Consider the following 16,900-nt stretch of genomic DNA (forward strand, 5'->3'; position numbering starts at 1 on the left):
GAGGGGAGGGAGAGCAGGCCTGATGATGTCCTTTAAAATATGGTCCTTGAACGTGAAGGGCCTTAATAGTCCGCAAAAAAGGCAGCACCTTAGAAGGGAAGCTCAGAGGTCACGGGCGGATGTTATACTTTTACAGGAAACCCACTTGCAGCAGCAATATGTTCACTTGCTTCAGTGGCATTTGTATCCCCACCAATATCATGCTGCAGCCCCTAAGGCAGGGAAGTATGCTGGCGTCAGTGTCTTACTGAGGAAGGATTTCCCAGGGGTGGTACTTCACCATGTTGCAGATCCAATGGGACGGTTCTTAATGCTTTTAGTAGAGGTAGATAAGGTAAAATATACTATTGTCAATGTGTATGCTCCGAATACTTCACACTCGGAATATATAGCCCAGATGGATGGGGAACTCACCTCCGTGGAGGGGGATCATCTCATTTTCGCGGGGGACTTTAATATCACAATTCAACCGAGAGTGGATAATTCCTCTGGGGGAGGGGTGGGGTCGGCCGAAGGTCGCAAATGTCTAAAAAATTTATGCGGTCCCGGGAGGTGCTGGATATATGGCGCCACAGGAATCCTGATACTAGAGACTACACGTTTTATTCCCATCCCCATCATTCATATTCCCGAATTGATTATTTTTTACTGGACAAAACACTTACCTTCCGGGTACAAGATTTGGGCATAGGCCCCATAACCTAGTCGGATCATGGAGCAATTTGGTTGACCCTAAGTACCCAGCCTTCTCAGACCGGATTACGCTTCTGGAAACTTAATGATTCCCTCTTGGAGAATGATGATTTTTGCCAAACCATAAAGACAGCGATAGAGGAATATCAACAATTTAATGGCTCAGGCAATCACCCCAGGCCTATTTTGTGGGATTGTTTGAAGGTGGTTCTTAGGGGTAAATTTATCTCTCAGGCTTCGCACACGAAAAAGATTACTCAAGCGAAAGAAGTAGAACTGTTGTCTGATATCTCTGCTTTAGAAAAACATCATAAGGTATCTTTGTCTCCCAAGGTTTATAGCAGACTGCAGAGGGCCCGTACGGTATTGAAGGCCTTACAAGCGAGGGATGTTGCCCATAAGTTATAACTTATTCGGCAAGAACACTTCGAGTGGGGAAACAAATCTGGTCGGCTCTTGGCGCGTAAATTAAAAAAACTGACCATTCAAAATCAGATCACCAAAATTAAAGCGGGGGATGGCTGAAAAAGCGTTCGATATGGTCCACTGGCCATTTTTGTTTCGCATGCTGGAAAAAATGAATTTTGGTCCCAAGTTTTTGACATGGCTATATAGGTTATATGATAACCCTAGAGCGAGAGTGAAAGTTAATGGGAATTATTCGAATCCCTTCCCAATCACTCGGGGTACGCGACAGGGTTGTCCTCTATCTCCCCTGCTGTTCGCTTTATTTTTAGAGCCGCTCACCACCGTTATAAGGGGGGATCAGACTATATCTGGCATAGCGGTGGGGATAGAGGACTATAAAATGTCGCTTTTTGCGGATGATGTGCTGTTCACCCTTACCAACCCCCACCAATCTTTGACGAGGGTGATAGGACGCCTGTCCGAGTTTAGCTCGGTTTCGGGCTTTCGGCTTAATCTTGATAAATCAGAGGTCTTGAACATTTCTCTGCCTTTGGACCAAACTTTGCATTTACAACAACAATTCCCCTTAAAATGGGCGGGGTCCAAAATTAAATATCTTGGGATACAAATTGGCAAGAATTTAGACGACTTGTTTAAGTTGAATTATCTACCCTTGGTGTCCAAGATTTTCCAGGATTTGGACACTTGGAGTGATTTACCCATTTCCTGGACTGGACGGATAGCTGTAGTTAAGATGACAATCCTTCCCAAATTTAACTATCTATTCCAGTCTTTGCCAATCTCGATCTCTACGGCTATGTTAAAGACTTGGCAGAAGCGATTGTTCGCCTTTATATGGAAGCGGAGACCACCCCGGGTAGCACGAACTATTCTTTACTGCCATAAGCTACGGGGAGGCTTAGGGGTCCCAAACCTTCAATGGTACTATGCTGCAGCCCAATTAGCTGCGATATTGGCGTGGCATAGATGTGGTGAGAAACCCAGATGGGTAGATATTGAACAGGCCCACTTGGGATCCATTCCTATACAAGCCCTTATTTGGCAACCCAAGAAATCTTTGAAAATTACAGGTTGTATCTCCTTGCCTTTACAAACTACCCTACAGTCATGGGTCAGATGGAAAACTCTATTGGTGGGCACGAGACGTTACTTTTTGAATACACATTTACTTTATCATGTCTCCTTTTCTCCGGGCTGGGACTCTGTATTCTTTCGTGAGTGGAAGCATAAAGGTATTACAACTGTGGCTAAAATTAGAGGTAGCACTGATTTCATGACGTTCCCCCAATTGCAGGACGTATACCAGCTTCCGCCCTCCGCTTACTATTCTTACTATCAATTACAACAATTCATCCGACGGGAGAATATGAAGGAGGAAATAGATAAGGGCCGCTCGCAATTTGAAGGGTGGTGCGCCATGGCTGATCGACTAAAGAGTGGTTTATCGAAAATATATACCCTATTACAGAACTCGTTGTCCCGACAGCCTCGGTACGTGTCTAAATGGGAAGGTGATTTAGGGATCAAACTATCTGAGGAGGAGTGGGCTCAAATCTTTTTATATACTAAGGGTTGCTCGGTGTCCTCGTCCCTCACAGAAAATGGGTATAAAATTCTGTTTAGATGGCATCTCATTCCGAGTCGGTTGTATAAAGCTCACTTATGTGATTCTGACATGTGCTGGAAGGGATGTGGACAACGGGGCACGTTCCTACATATGTGGTGGGAATGTAATCAAGTTAGGAGGCTATGGTTGGACGTCCAAGATATTGTCTTGTGTACAATAAACAAGCAAGTGGTATTGAATCCGGTGCAGGGCCTTTTAAATGCACCGATTGACGGCTCTAGGTTCGAAAGTACACTTGTTAATCAGTTCTGTTTGGGGGCCCAGTGCTTATTGGCGCTCTACTGGAAACAAACTACTGTGCCTCCAAAATCTTCATTATTACAGAAGTTAGACAATATGAGTGTGATGTATAAGATAACAGCACAAAAGCACAAACAAATACCCAAATTTGAAAAGACGTGGGCTCCTTATCTCCAGTGGAGAAGAGATATGGGACACTTTGATGAGGGAACCCGTCATTCTCCCACATAAAACACAGGACACACAGGAAATTAGTCAGACTCAGAGACATAGGGTCGTGCCTTGCTTTATTCCACCCTTTTGATAATACATGACACATTTTAATAATACATAACACATTTATATATTGTTTTTCCTTTGACAACTATTGCAAACTGCAGTTTTTCATCTCTTGTGGAGAGTTGCCATCTCATTAGGGGATCCTAGGAAGCTTTTATAATCCGGCTTGTACTTTATTATAATACTAGTACATTCCTTATACTCTTGTTAACTGTGTTCCTACTGTGCGGTGATCATCTGTCAACTACGCTTTGATTATGTGCATTATCTGTTTCTTTGCATTATTTGTGCAGTTCTCTAACTATATACATGTTATTGTATTATGGTTTATGTTCCGTGCATTCTGAATAAAAATTATATTGCAAAAAAAACCAAAACCTGGCTCTTTCACCAAGCCTTCGCCGATTCACCAGACAATCACTAATTGTTCTTCACTCTTACCCGGTATGGCATTTATACTCACGAACAATGGACTCTGACACCTCCAGGTTAAAGCACCTTTTAGGCTTTTAACCTGTACGCTCTATGGTAACACTTTATATTTATTCCGGCCTTTATCTTCTTTCCAGCTTGTTGCAAGCTTCCAAGTTCTATTTCCCTGTTGATTGTAACTTTGACTTATTCCTACCTATTGTTATCCATCGCTTACTTGAATTGTTTCTCCAGTTATACCCTTGTTAAATGTAAACCGATCCGATATGGTTATTTACTATGAAGGTCGGTATAAAAAAACTGTTAAATAAATAAATGCGTTTCTGCCTGTAAGCAAGGAGGATGTCCATTTTATGGGGTGAGTTAAGGAATTTTGCAATAATCGGACGTAGCTTGTTCCTGTTTGGCAGTTTTTGACTAAGATGGTGGTCACGCTCAACTCGAAGTACTCCGTGCTTATTAGGAAGATACAGAACTCGTGGCAGCCAAGATTCTAAAAATCCTGCAAGGTCTACCTCACGGATATTCTCTGGAAATCCAACAATGCGTAGGTTTCCCCTTAGCGACCTGTTCTCCAGGTCATCGAGTTTTGTTGCCTGTTTCTCTGTTTCAGTTTTTAGATCAGTTATCTGCTGTTCTAATTTGGCCACACGATCTTAAGCGGTGGTGATGCGTGTCTGTGCTTCGTGCAGGCAAGTCCTGGAGTCAATTAATATCTGACTCATGTCATCACATTTTTGATATTTTTTATCAAATTTGGCATCGAGCGCCGTTACCACGACTTCTACTACGACTGTTACGTTCTCACTCACCCCTTACTTTGTCTAATCAAAAGAGAAAACTACAAACAGCACTTTAAAACAGAAAACCTGGTTCTGTAGTTGAGCTGACATAAATAATCTATTCTGGAGTACGTACAGTGTGGATTGGAGTAGAACGTAAAGGAATTGGAATGGGGGTATCTTTTGCTCCGTATGTCAACTATACTCCATATATCTATGAAATTACGCCACTGCTGTCTCACATTGGAGTGAAACCTTACTGGAACTGGAATCCATAGATAGATCCTGTACAAAATTAAAGTCTCCTCCCATGACGAGGTCCCCTTCTAAATGCTGCTGTAAAAGACTTTCAAGGTTGCTTAAGAAAGAAGAGTGATTCGTATTTGGGAAATAAACATTTTTTTACCAGAACATAGCTGCCTTGCGGGTCATATACATGCATAAGCTCTTCATGTACAAAATCCGTGGAGAATAGAATCCCCACCCCGGCGTATCTATTGCTCTTTGTACTGGCAGACCAGTCTGGGAATTGTGGGAATACCAAGAGACGCTCGAGATGCCTCCGAACGTGCGTTTCCTGGATAAACACAATTCCTGCTTTTTGTCTTTGTAATTCCCTTTTGAGGGTTAAATGTTTTCTAGGCATATTTAACCCTATGACATTTAGAGAAAGTAGTTTGGTCGCCATTTATGCTATCAACAATAGCCACCATGTGCAGATATTCCCATACTAGCACATGTAACCCACTGAAGACTCTGTCTACCCATAGTAGAGAAAACCAGTCATGAATCCCGGAGTGCCCCCTGAAAATCCTAAAGCATCCCAGTGTCCTCCTAAGGGATACCAGTCTCCTGGAGGCCTTCAACATCCGACACGTAACGGGACCCCCCCATCACACTCGTTCCCCCCCAAGCCCTATTTATGAGAGAAAAGATAATACCGTTATAAACGTGAAACCCAACATTGCAATACCACTTTTTTTTTTTTACCACATACCCCGCTGCTAACCTAATATACTGTCGAAACCAGCGCTGAACAACCAACCAGCCCTTAAAATGTCAATGAATCTTGGTATTCACCAAAGTAGTCCTAGGGGGACTAATGATGCAGATAAATCCAGAAAAAGAAAGGCACCACTTCAGCCTTGATCCTGGACTGGCGATCGGCGATTATCTGGTTGTCTGCGGAGCCTCTTACCGCCCTTATCCGTTCTTTGCCAACGTGGTGCCACGTCCATCTTCTGATGTGCTGGCGCCATTTTGGGTGCTTGAAAAGATACTTGCAGCTGCACTTTGGTAAAGGCCTCAACGGGTGGCCATCCGGTAAGAAGCGCCTTGCACTTGAAAAGTCAGCCCAAATGGGTAAGTCCATCAATATTTAATGTCATTGGCCCTTAGACTGGAGGTTACTTCCCGAAGATCGTAGCGTTTTTTCAGCGTAACAGGTGAGAGGTCCTGGTAAATAGACAGAGTGTGATTGCGCCATTTTATTTCTTTCATCTGCCTGGTGATGGCGTATATTTGTTCTTTCAGAGGAAAGCTAGTAAAGCACAATACAATGTTCCTTGGACGTTGGTCCCTTCTTGGGCCAAGGGCCCTGTGCGCTCGTTCAAAACGTACCTCTGGAATGGTAGTATCTGAGTCATTAGAGCTTTCACTGCCCTGCGACAGTATAAAGGTACAGATTTGCATAGCCACCGCGTTCACATCGGCAAACTCAGGTTGTTCCGGGACTCCCCGTATGCGAAGATTGTTCCTCCTGCTCCGATTTTCAAGGTCTTCCACCTTAGCTTGTAACGCTTGGATTTCGGAAGTCGAGGCAGCATGCCTAGTATTCAGGTGATTAATGGCGTCCCCGTGTCCGACTATCCCTGTCTCCACTTCGTCCACTCTATTCCTGAGTGCTGCTAAATCGTCCTTCAGGGCGGCAACAGACACCATTATTTCCATCTTATGCTGCTTAAGATCGGCTCTCAGGACAATAAACCACTGTCGGGCCTCTTCTCTAGTGAGCAAAGACGCTATAGAGGGGGAATCATGACTAGTGACTTCACCCGGGGTGTCTGCTGGAGCCGCGGCCTCTTCCATTTCTGAACCCATGGATTCAGCGCCATCTTGGCCTAGCTCCGTCTGGCTTTTCCCATAGGAAAATTGTCGAAGATCAGTAGTTTTTCGTTTTGAGGTCATTGTCAATGAAAGTGGAATAGTTCCTCCTGGTTTACCTACTTGTTCAGCAGAAAAAAATCGGGGTTGAAACGCCAAATCGTCAGGTTTTAGGGCTTGTGGGGAACGGAGCTAAATAGCTATGCGTCCGCTTGCATCGGATGCCAACAGCGCCCTCCAGCCTCATTAATTTTAACTATTTTGATAATAAAATAAATTCCCCACGTGTTTTTTGCCCGGTCTCTTTGTCTTGATTAGATTGTAAGCTCTACTGAAATGGGATACATCACTTAATCAACCAGCATGTGAACCATGGAAATAACTAGAAATGGGAGCAATGTTACTGGTCAGGACACCAAACTCTTCCTGCCCTGCTACTTGATTGATTGATTGTATTTTGATCGCCTCCTTATTGGGGAAAAAAAACATCTCAAAGCGATGTGCAATCAGACATTGAAATGTCTAATTGTATGTTAGGATTTAGCACTACTATTTATGATGTTTAAAGCACTACTAGGTATACACAGCACTGTACAGAACAGGAGATGGTACCTGTTCCAGGGAGCTTACAGTCTAATCAAGGGAAACATGCACAACAAACAAGAATATTGAAGAAGCGTCTTAGAGAGAACTTAGGATTTAAAAGCAGCATCAAGAAGGCGAGTTTTTAAACTGGATTTGAATATGGCCAGAGAGGGAGCAATACACATGGACTCAGGAAGTCTCTTCCAGGTACACGGGAAAGCAAGGTGGAAAGCACAGAATTCAAAAGTGGCGGTGGTGGAGAAAGACACAGATAAGGGCAACCCTGATGAATGGCATTGACGAGGAAGGGAGAGAAAAGAAAGAAAATGAGGAGCTGCAAAGTGAATGCATTTGTAGGGGAGGGAGAGAAGCTTGAACTGTAGGTAGAAGAGGACAGAGAGCCAATGTAGCGACCTGAGAAGAGGGGTTACATGATCATAGCGAGGTTAAAGACAGAGAAGTCATGCAGCTGAATGTTGAAGAGATTGCAGGGGAGAAAAACGATTCAGCGGGAGGTCAGCACAGAGCAAGTTACAGACGTCTAAGCAGGAGGAGATAAGAGAGGGGAGGAGGGTTTTGGCTCAGAGAGGAAGGGAGAGATTTTAGCAGTGTTATAGAGGAGGAACTGACTCACTTTAGCAGTGTTTTGGATATGCAGAAGGAGGGGAGGCATCAAAGATGACCCAAGGTTAGGGCCTGAGCAAATCCGGAGGATGAGAGCACAGTGAGCCCTCCTGATGTGACAGAATCAGATGTTCCTGATGTTCTGGATAATGCTCTGTTAGATCTTGGGTTTTATTATTCAGATTTATCCAGGCAGAGACGATTGATATTCTCTGTCTCTGGGATTAGACTTGTAAACCCTGAGTCCCAGAAAGGAAACTGAGTCCAGGGGAACAAGTCTGGAGGTTCCTGGGGATCAGGGGTCCTGGTGTCCCCTCTTCCATGATAAAATGTTATGAGATTAAAGCCAGCTGAGCCCCTCCACGTGTCACTGAGTGTTTCTGGTTGTGTTTCAGGTGCCGGTGACGTTTGAGGACATCGCTGTCTCTTTCTCCCAGGACGAGTGGGGGTATTTAGATGAAGAGCAGAAGGAGCTTTACAGGGAGGTGATGAAGGAGAATTATGAGACCCTGAGCTCTCTAGGTCTAGGTAAGGGTTGCTTTATCTGCATTTCTAGTATACACGGAGGATATTTTACTAAATGTCATTGGGTGAACGCCACACAGTAAATGTGCACCCAGCCCTGGATTTCCCCCCTCTCTTGTGTAGGGAACAGGAAGGGTGGGATGGAGGCAGACAGAGCTGGGGTGAATCCCCTGATAAGAAATTGGCAGCTTATCACTGATGCTGTAAGAATGAAGCAGCCCGGTGTATCCCCAGAGCCCTCAGTCTCCTGCGGCATGGAGTATCTCCTTCTCTTTTCTGGGCCACTCTCCCACTCCCCACTACAGCAATAGCAATTTGGATCTCCCTCCCTGGATCTCAGATTCTGTCTGCAGGTAATGGAACCTCCTCTTCTCTCCTTCCTACCTCTCCCCTCCTCCCGATCCCAGATCCTCGTCTCTGAAATCCCTCTTACTCCATCCTCCTCTCTTCTCCTTCCTCCTCTTCCCCCATCCTAGATTTCCAAACCTCCCCCTCTTTTTCAAACTTTCTAATCTCCTGTCCTTACTCCTCTCTCCTTATTCTCACCCTATCCCTGGTCTTCTCATACTCTTTCCCTCTCCCTCCCATCCCTGAGATCTCCTCCCTGTGCTGATACCTGAGGTCCCTTTTCCTCAACCAGTAAAAGCAAAATAATTTCTACAGACACAAGTAAGATTGGAAAACCTATTTTATTTTCTCAATATATTATAAGATTACTAGGGCTCCGGGAATCATTACGTCGCATCTGAACATCACCCAAAGCAGGAGGAGGGGCTATAGGCAGCAATGGAGGGGCAAGGACACTCACAGCACGGGGACAATCACTGCAGCCACGGCGTCATCAATGGAGCAGGTAGCAAGGGAGAAAAACCAGCAGCACCAGGAGAAGAAAAGTGGTGGGGGGGTTTCCTGGATCCCCACTGAATAATCTATAATCACTGCTGAAGAGCCCTGCCTACCAGTGCACCCATTGCTCTTTCATTTTTCCCTAATAGTGAGGAATTCCTAATTCTGGAATTTCTCAAGAGGGAAATGTAGAGACAAGACCTGACCCTTGTAACAGTTTTGCAACAACCTGTGACCTTTTGAGACCTAAGGGCTGTGAAACTGTGGAAACTTGTACTGTTCTTGTTCCATTGCAGCAACTCAGGGAAGCTTGGGATCTGGCAGAAGACGTATGCATGTGCCTGTGAATCACCGTGAACCCAAAGTTTTGTTTTATCTGTGGGAACTGTGCATGAGAGCACCAAAGGGGAAACAGATGGGAGAAGTTAAGCTATTAGTAGAATGAAGGAAAATGTGTGTCCTGGCGGTCAGAAGGATGACTACTGACTGCATGCAGAGGGCTTGAGGTCAGACAGAGAGAAAAACCTGTATATAAGGGGTGGTTGGAGCACTGGATATTTGGAGAAGGCCTGCACTCTCTCAGCATGTACATTGCATTGTACCCTTCTCCCCAGGAAGACGACCATTCTTACAGTTATACTGGGACATTTTATAAAATACTTATAACCTGGAGGAAGTGACGTCATCGAGCTGTATGGCGGCTTGAATTGTGAGCTCCTCCATCAGCCACGAGTAAACAAATAAAATTGGAGACTACGCCTGCTTTAAAAGTAGCAACGTTTGAGAGACTACTACCTGAGTTCACTGGGGTGACTACCAAAAGGAAAACGGTGGATTTCCAAAGCTTTTCGTATAAAAAAGCGGAAGACCGAGATCAAGGCCGAGACGCTGCTGGCAAGCCTGCAGACCTGAACTCACAAGGTGGCGACTCCGATATAGAGGAAGCACCTTCCACACACGAGGAAGCGGCGCCAATGCGTTCTGAATTCCGTGAGTGGTTCGGGGTCCTTCGCCGGGATCTAAAATCCTATAAAAAAGAAATTCAGGAAATGCTAGGCGACTTTCGGGAGGAGATGGCTACGCTCGGCCACAGAGTAGATGATATCGATGTCCGAGTTGATGCGCACGCAGAAACAGCAAAACAAATTCAAGAAACCTGTGCAGATCTACAGGAAGATAACCTAGATATACAGGCCAAACTTGCTGACTTGGAGAATCGGGCGAGGAGGGGGAACTTATGTTTCTGAGGCTTTGCCGAATTGGTGGAAAATGGCGACTGTACACTCCTCATACAACGTTTCTGCGCATTCCTCCTACAAAGCGCTGAGGACCCCGGGGGTGAGCAACCATTTGGAATAAAACTGGATAGGGCTCACAGAGCCTTAAGGGCACCCAGCGCGAACCAAGTCCGAGACATCATCGTGTGCTTTCATGATTATGCTTTGAAAGAAAAAATTGCAGCAGTGGCCCGAAAACAAATGCGATGGATCTGGGAAAACAAGATATCTCGGTCTATGCCGACCTCTCTCAAGCCACCCTCCAGAATCGGCAGGAGTTGAAAGAAGCCACAGCATTTCTGCGGAAAGAAGGAGTAAAATATAGATGGCTTCACCCTTTTGGTTTCACTTATACCTGGGAAGGTATCTCTACACGAGTTCTGAACGCAGCGGAAGCGATTCATAAGTTAAAAGATCGTGGTTTTTCTCCTCAAGTCCAGCTGGCATCGACTAAAGCACAGTATATCCCCAGAGAGGCACGGCCGCAATGGCAGCGAGTTGGGGCCAGAAATAGCCGGCTGAAACTGCATTCGGACACTCAAAAGCCACCAGGAGATGCCTGAAGACTTTTATATTTAAGTCCCGAAGTTGACTCAGTTTTTTCTTGCTTTAAGAGATGAACTAGCAGCTAACTAGTCTAGTTTTTCTTCACTGACAGCAGTTGCCATGCTGATTATAGTTCCAGGTTGTTATATTATTGTCTCCAGTTGTGACAATTCAGTTAGGGGTAGATTTTAAAAGGCGCGCGAATAGCCTACTTTTGTTTGCGCTCCAGGCGCAAACAAAAGTAGGCTGGATTTTAGTAGATACGCGCGTAGTCGCGCGTATCGGCTAAAATCCTGGATCGGCGCGCGCCGAGCCGCGCAGCCTACCCCCGTTCCCTCCTAGGCCGCTCCGAAATCGGAGCGGCCTAGAAGGGAACTTTCCTTTGCCCTCCCCTCACCTTCCCCTCCCTTCCCCTACCTAACCCACCCGCCCGGCCCTGTCTAAACCCCCATCCTACCTTTGTCGGGGGATTTACGCCTCCCGGAGGCCCCCGGACCGCCCCGGGCCATAGCCACGCCCCTGTACCCGCCCCCAAAACGCTGCCGACACGCCCCCGAAACGCCGCGCGATCCGGCCCCGCCCCCGACACGCCTCCCGACACGCCCACTCCGAAAACCCCGGGACTTACGCGAGTCCCGGGGTTCTGCGCGCGCCGGTGAGCCTATGTAAAATAGGCTCACCGGCGCGCAGGGCCCTGCTCGCGTAAATCCGCCCGGTTTTGGGCGGATTTACGCGAGCAGGGCTCTGAAAATCCGCCCCTTAAGGCTGATAGGAGCTCACTAGATGATGTTTTACTTTTGTTCCTCCAAGCTTAAGAGCTACTCAGGTCTGTTTGGTGTTTCTAGCAGACCAAGGGGAAAGCATAGGGGGATGGGGGAGGGATTTATGTTCTATTACAGGCTTTGCACATGTCTGTATATTTTATATTGTACGGTATCTCTAGTAAATAGAAGGGGGTGTACATCTCTTTGGGATCCACAATATTGGAGAATGGGTATGAGGGAATGCATCTGTTATAATGTTCAAGGGTCCGATAATGGCAATCTCACAGGGGAGGCCACATCTTTATGCTTTTGGAGTACCAAGACCTGCTTATGGCTACATTTCATATGATCTCCCTTAATGTTAAGGGACTTAACTCCCCTTTATAAAAGGCATTCCCTTCTCAAAGAATTGGGTGAGTTAAAGGCAGACATTGTCTTTCTTCAGGAATCTCATCTGAAGAGTAGGTACGAATCACTGGTGAAGACAGCCCAGTATCCTTTTCAATATTTTGCACCATGCTCTAAATCGGCCAAGTTCACAGGTCATGTATCAAAGATCCCGGGGGTCGATATATATTGTTAGAACTCCTGATTGAAGGCATGAAACATACTTTAGTGAATGTATATACCCCTAACCAAGATCAGGGAAGATTCTATGAATCCCTCAATCAAGTTATTCCAGCATTGCACAGGCAAATTAATTGTGGGTGGGGATTTCAATTTGGCAAGGGTATCTGCCCTTGATACCTCAAAGGGATCCTCTGCGCCGGGTCACAGGAAACAACTAAACATTTTGATGGATGACTGGCAACTGACGGATGTTTGGAGGTCTCATTATCCTAGATCCAGATCTTATACCTTTTATTCTCCACCTCACCAATCTCACTCCCGCATTGACTATTTTTTAGTCGACAAAACCATGCTTTCTCAGATCACAAAGCCTGATATTCATCCGATAGCCTGGACGGATCACTCTGCAGTATCCCTTGAAGTGACATTCCAACAATACGATCGAGGGATCCGCTTTTGGAGACTTAATGACTCTCTGCTGGCAGATACCAACTTTACGAACACTCTCATTTCTAACATAAAGGACTACATCTCTTTAAATGACACTGGTGAGATTGCACCTCCGGTGGTCTGGGACTCTTTTAAAGCATATTTGAGAGGGCTCTTCATCTCCAGAGCTACCTATGTAAAAAAGAGGGACAATCTATTAGCCACAGACTTGAGACGGGATATTATTAGACTTACTAGGGAGCATCAGGCTGCTGGTTCACAGAGAATATGGTCTCTCCTATCTGAGAGAAGATTTTCAAAGATTGGAGGCGGCTAAGATGGTCCATGGCCTCCAAATAGCTAAACAAAACTACTTTGAGGGGGGAAATAAAGCGGGTTGACTTCTAGCACGTCAACTGAAAAAAATTTCAAGCCAAAACTTCATAACTAAAGTTAAAAATGGGAAGGGGGAAATCTTAACCACCAATACTGATATTCGATCGTGCTTCTTAAATTTCTACAATACTCTTTATACTGCTGCAGATTCCATAACTCTCGAGGCGGTTGATCGATATCTAGCAGGAGTTACTTTGCCATGTTTGACACGGGAAGCACAAGATGCGCTAGATGCGGAAATAACTACGGTTGAAATTCTAGCCGCAATATAGTCACTCAAGGTGGGGAAATCTCCAGGGCCGGATGGCCTCACGGCTAAATAAATTTTATAAAACTTTTGCCCCGTACATAGTAGCTTATCTCCAAAAAGTGTGTAATCATTTGCGGGAGGGAGTATCACTAGCACCCAATTCAAATCTGGCCAGGATTACTATTCTACTAAAGCCGGGACGGGACCCTACTAATTGTGGGTCTTACAGACCCATCTCATTACTAAACCTAGACCTTAAACTGCTGGCAAAAATATTAGCGGCAGGAATGAATAACTATCTAGCTGGTCTCATCCATCAATATCAGGCTGGTTTTATACCAGGTAGGCTAGCTGGGGACAACATTGAAAATTGATTAACATGATGTGGTGTGCCCATGACCAGAAAGTCGATTCGCTTTTTCTATCAATAGATGCTGAAAAGGCATTTGACTTGGTACATTGGCCTTTTCTCTTTCGCGTTCTACACAAGATGGGATTCGGGTCTAGCTTCTGTACTTGGATATTAAGTCTCTACACAAATCCCCAAGCTTGCCTCAAAATTAACGGTGGATACTCTGATCGATTTCAAGTGGGCCGAGGTACGAGACAAGGATGTCCCTATCACCTCTTCTTTTCGCAATCTTTTTAGAACCTCTGGCTGCTAACATACGAGGGGATGGAGAGATCTCTGGTTTTAGGTTCGCACAACATGATTTCAAAATATCTCTCCTCGCAGACGATATCATGTTTTCTCTGACTAATCCACACGATTCTTTAATGGCCATAGAGAAGGAAATACAGGCATTCAGTGAGGTGTCAGGCTGTAAGGTAAACTGGGAAAAGTCTGAGATTCTAAATTTAACTTGTAAACCACAGCTTATAGCCCAGTTACAACAGTAACACCCTTTTCGATGGGCACACAAACATATTAAATATTTGGGAATTCATATACCATCACACCCCAAGGATCTTTTTTGCTTAAATTATCCCCCCCTACTGAAAAACATTTTTCTGGATATATGGGGCAACCTTTCCTTTTCATGGTTGGGCCGAATAGCGGTAGTTAAAATGAATGTTTTGCCTAGACTGCTGTACCTATTTCAATCTTTACCCATATCGATTCCCACAGCTGTATTAAAATCATGGCAGAGGAGAGTGTTTAGCTTCATTTGGAGGAGGAGGCCCCCATGCATCAATAGATATGTACTATATCAAACCAAGGCGAATGGAGGTCTAGGCGTTCCGAACATTCTTTGGTATTATGTTTCAGCTCAGCTTCGACCGCTCATAACATGGCATCAAACCACTGAGATCAAACACTGGGCAATTATTGAACAAACCCAACTTCCAACTATGCCATTAGCAGCATTGGCCTGGCAATCCAGGAAAACATGGAGAGGCGGCACCACTGCTTTTCTCACAACCAAGCATACGCTGGAACTATGGAAGAGATGGAAGGCACGGCTTGTGGGAACGAGGGCGAGCTATCATCTCTCATTTATTTCATAACTCTGCATTCCCACTAGGACTCGTGCGCCACTCCTTTAAGAGGTGGCGGGAAAGGGGGATCATCTTTTTTTGAACAGTTATGGGGGGGTGAAGAGATCCTATCGTTTGAGTCTCTACATCAGAAATATTCTCTCCCTGCCTCAGAGTACTTAGCCTATTCACAACTCTGCCACTTCTGCACTTCTCAACAAATGAAGCAGTCTCTAAATCAAGGGAAAACCCTTTTTGAGGGATATTGCTCAGCGGCAACCTCACTTAGAGGATTAATAGCCAAAGTCTATCAATTGCTAAACGTAAAACTTAACTTTACACCTACCCATATTAGAGCGTGGACGGCTGATCTTCAACAACCTTATTCTGAGGATGATTGGGAACATCTATACTCACAACTTAGCAAAGCATCTATCTCCGTTTCACTGTTAGAAAATGGTTACAAGCAACTATTCTGCTGGTACTTGACTCCAGACCGCTTAGCCAAGATGCTACCTACTCGCTCTGAAAAATGCTGGAGGGGCTGCGACTCAGCTGGTACCTACCTACACATGTGGTAGTCTGGAAACTGCGTGCAGTCTTTATGGCAACAGCTGGAAACTCAGATCTCTCTCTCATTTTGAAGCAGCCTATTCATTTGACTGTGGATGCAGCTCTTCTTAATAATGCCGAACCGTCGGGCCAGGAGCCGCTGCACCCTCTACTCATTCAAGGATGTATAGCGACACGAATGGTGATAGCTAGAGAATGGAAAGCGCCTAAATGCCTGTCCTTGAAAGCAGTACTAGCTCAAATGGACGTTGTTTGTACAATGTACCGGATGACGGCAGAAAAGCATCATAACATCCAAAAATTCTATACCACCTGGCAGCCATACATAACATGGTCCAGAAACTTGACAGATGGAATGGCATAATAACTCCTTCACTTAGATTCTGTAACTGAGCAACTGATCAAGATGGTCAGTGGACGGCGAAGGACAATGACTGCTTAGGGCAAAGTACGCTGAACATTAGCCATATCTTTTGGAGGTTTTTACTTATTAGGTCTCATTGTATTTTTTTTTTCTTGGATATCCCACTGAGAGGTCATACTTTAGTAGAACGAGATGATTGTTACCTTATTCTTTGTTTGCAAAAAGCTCCTTATGATGTGCAAAAGTATTGTAATGGGACATGTGCTACAGAGGGGGTGGGGGGTATAGGGGTGAGGGTCAAACGTTAATGGGTACGGTAGCAAATACCAGTTATTGATACTGGGAATACGTTTATTTCTGTATCAGTTATGTACCAATAAAAACGTTAATGCAAAAAAAACAAAAACTTATAACCTATGTACATATAATGAAATGTATGCTTGCTGTTAGGATTCAATACTAATAAAAGATGAATTATCTGTACAATTCTAAAAGGAAAAAGTCTTCCTGTGCGATTCCTGAGACATATATTACAGAAAAGGGATCCAGGAGAGAAGCCTTATCCTGAAGGTTTAGCCACAGCAAGCAGTCTAATCTAAAAATAAAGATAATTAGGGAACTGAAAGCCTTTGGAATAAGGAACAGTAAGGCTGAGGCTAAACAATTGTACAGCTTAAAGTCAGCGGGTGCAGGAGGCCGAAAGCGGTGGTGCTCTGTACTCACCGGTAAGGGCTGAGCTCAGGTAAGTTTAAAAAAAAAAAATAATAATAAAGAATTTAGTGAAGACAGAGACATTACAGAAGGGTCTGCAGGACTTTCTCATGTCTCCATGCTTGGTGCACCATTCCGGCGTTTGTTCCCGCTCCCGTTGGTGTTAGGGGAACTTGGCAGGTTGAGCGGCACCGGTGGGCTAGGCCCCGCAGCAAGGCTTGTATCTTGCGCTCCGCATGGAAGGCCGCGGCTGCATGTTTGCCGCTTTTGTGCTGCTTTACTGCCCTCTAGTGGAACGTTGGTGCTTCTAGTGCATCTGGCACTGCACATGTGCTGTGCGCCCAGTTCTGGAAGCGACTTTTGTATGCACAAGTTT

General features: G+C 45.0%; 1 protein-coding gene and 1 long non-coding RNA gene across 3 annotated transcripts in view; both read left to right on the forward strand.

Annotated features, from left to right (window-relative positions):
• Positions 1 to 8,232, forward strand: part of LOC115083665 — a 32,344-nt gene extending 24,112 nt beyond the window's left edge. The window contains exon 4 of the long non-coding RNA XR_003854377.1: positions 8,190 to 8,232. This is a non-coding gene — a long non-coding RNA (uncharacterized LOC115083665). The remainder of the gene's footprint in view (positions 1 to 8,189) is intronic.
• LOC115083645 (oocyte zinc finger protein XlCOF6-like) overlaps positions 1 to 16,900 on the forward strand; it is a 167,855-nt gene that overhangs the window by 88,431 nt on the left and 62,524 nt on the right. The window contains exon 2 of one of the 2 annotated variants that reach the window (XR_003854375.1): positions 9,462 to 9,759. The exons of the other annotated variant lie outside the window; for it this stretch is intronic. The gene's annotated coding sequence lies outside the window, so the exon portion shown is untranslated. Of the gene's footprint in view, positions 1 to 9,461; positions 9,760 to 16,900 lie in introns of those variants that run through there. 2 annotated transcript variants of the gene reach the window in all.

Source organism: Rhinatrema bivittatum, chromosome 2 (genome assembly GCF_901001135.1).
Source record: "Rhinatrema bivittatum chromosome 2, aRhiBiv1.1, whole genome shotgun sequence".
NCBI lineage: Eukaryota > Metazoa > Chordata > Amphibia > Gymnophiona > Rhinatrematidae > Rhinatrema > Rhinatrema bivittatum.